This window comes from Berghia stephanieae, chromosome 1 (assembly GCF_034508935.2).
Source record: "Berghia stephanieae isolate SIO BIC M18660-M18661 chromosome 1, UCSD_Bste_1.3, whole genome shotgun sequence".
NCBI lineage: Eukaryota > Metazoa > Mollusca > Gastropoda > Nudibranchia > Aeolidiidae > Berghia > Berghia stephanieae.
In genome coordinates, this window is record NC_088360.1 from 130,831,771 (window position 1) to 130,834,270 (window position 2,500).

At 40.8% G+C, this 2,500-nt stretch overlaps 1 protein-coding gene across 1 annotated transcript in view; it reads right to left on the reverse strand.

Annotated features, from left to right (window-relative positions):
* LOC144963182 (uncharacterized) overlaps positions 1-2,500 on the reverse strand; it is a 103,067-nt gene that overhangs the window by 10,652 nt on the left and 89,915 nt on the right. The gene's annotated exons all lie outside the window — the stretch shown is intronic.

Sequence of the window (2,500 nt, forward strand, 5' to 3'; positions counted from 1 at the left end):
TTCAGACAGCAACTAGTAGATCACAATGCTGATGTAACCCTCTCCTTAAAAGGAAATCGTCACAATCGTTTTTCGAAATATCTGCGGCTATGTGGTCTTGTGGTATGACACTCGTTTTCGGATGGGAAGGTCCTGGGTTCGAGCCTGGCTCGACGCCAAGTTGAGTTCTTGGAAGGGGCTCTTCATTCACATTATCTAACCGTACTCAGGTGTAGGAAGAGTACTTGGTCGTTAACAGCGTTGTTTGACTTGACTTGACTTGACTTAGATGCCTTTCGCGTCTCGACCGAAAGATCGGGTCGCCTTGGCTGTTTCCAGTATTTCCTGTGTGAGGTGTCTCCAATATTGCCGGTCCTCTGCTAGGGTTCTCAGATTTTCAAGGTCCCCTGCCGTTATGAGACTAATGCTTTGTCCAAGTGTTGTGAGGTTTTTGTTTAGGATCACGGGGAGTGTTGTGATCGGTCTTCCTCTGAAAAGGTTCCCGTGTTTTTGGAAGTATCCCGACATGGCTTGGTTTGCTGGTATGTTTTTGTCCCTGCGTAGTATGTGACCGAAAAGTTGCCATCGTTGTTGTAAAATGTCAAGGGAGATTGGTCTTTCTTTTGTGATCTTATAGAGTGATTCATTTGAGATCTTTTTGGGGTATTTGATGTCCAGTACCCTTCTTAGCTGTGTGCGATGGAAGGCATCCAGATGTTCTTCTTCGGATTTTGTCAACGCCCAAGTGCCGCAGTTATACAGAAGTACCGGTTTTACAAGAGCATGGTACAGTTTCAGTTTGGTTTTTCTCTTTATTTTGTCACCTCTAATCCATACATTGGTGAGTTTACTGAGTGCGGCGTTTGATAGCTGTTTTCTTCTTTGTACATCCTCGGTGTCTCCAATTAGTGAGCCGACTTTCTTTGTTCTTTTCCATTCCTCTTTGTTCCTCGATATTGTTGTAAATTCGGTTTTATTGGCATTGACTTGGAGGTTATATTTCATGAGGGTATTTTGTATGATGTCTATATTTGCTGGTGTTGATCCAATAAAATCGACATCATCTGCATAGGCGATTTCTCTAGGGATTGCGTTCTCAATATGAGTCGTTGGTTTTGGAATGACTTTTCGAACTTCTTTCAGAGCGTGTTCTAAGTATATTGTGAACAGAATCGGGCTCAGACTATCTCCTTGGGGGGTCCCGATGTTACTTTCGAACTGCGTCTGTTTTGTGGCCCCGTATATCCTTGGTTGTATCTTTGTGTTGCTGAGGAGAAATCGGATTATTCGGAGCTCGTCTTCGTCTACTATTTCTGTTAATATCTCCAAAAGTTTTCCTCTGTCAACAACAGCGTTGTTTCCGTCGGAAAAAATTGAAATATCGCCTGACAGCCGTCATGTCTCGTTCTACGTGCTACGTATTACTGTTCGTCATGGACCCCTTGTAAAGCGCTTTGAACACGTTTAGTGGATATTGCGCTATATAAAATAAAAGCTCAAAGCTGAATCACAATTCAGAAACTCACATTGCTTGTAAACACTCAGTACAGAAAACCTAGATAATAATATAATTAAATAAACAACACCCGAAGATCGCTCACACCTTCTCATGCTTGTTATAATTTGAGTAAACTCTACTAATTGTATAAGGAAACATTCAATAACCCTGGCAAACTAAAATCCACAACAAAAGAAACGAACAAAAAGAACCCCCCCCCCAAAAAAAAAAAACAAAAAAACAAACAAAAACACACAGACAAAAAACACAACAAACCAATACCCCCCCCCCCCCCCAAAAAAAAAAAAAAAAAAAAAAAAACAAACAAACAAAAACAAAAAAACAAAAAAACAAAACAAACATAACAAAACAACAACAAATTTTGTTTTGAAACCCCAAAAAACGTCACTGGAATCAAAATCCATTCTCCAAAACCCTCGATCATGTGACTTAGACCCTAGCAGCCTATCGTATATCTATGATGACCAATGCCCCGTGGCCCCCAGATCCTAGATCTACTATTGATTCCTTGGGTAAGACAAAGGACAGTATCTATTATAATCTGTGTCAAGGCGAAATGGGGAAGGTCGGACTCTCACGCTTTTGGCCTCTGACAAAACATCTTTATCTCATAGGAACACAAAACCTTTACTACTTCTATTAATATTGTACGTATCGATAGCTTGAAGTGCCCACCCTTATCCACCTCACCCCCCCCCCCCCCAATCTCCCCCCCCCCCATCTCCCCAACAACTTGACAAATAATCTTAAACTTGATGTCATGTCTCTTCTTACATGATAAGAGTTACTGTTGGCTTGGGACCCCTTGTAAATCGCTTTGAGCACATTAAGTGCATTTTGCGATATCGAATAAAAGCTCATTTTTTTTCATATCATCACGCCTTATATTTTTTAAAGTGTTGGCAGTTTTTTTTTTGTATATGCATATGTCTGTGCTCTCTCTATCTCCCTCTCTCTCCCTCACTCTCTCTCTATATATATATCCATCTATCTATCTATCTA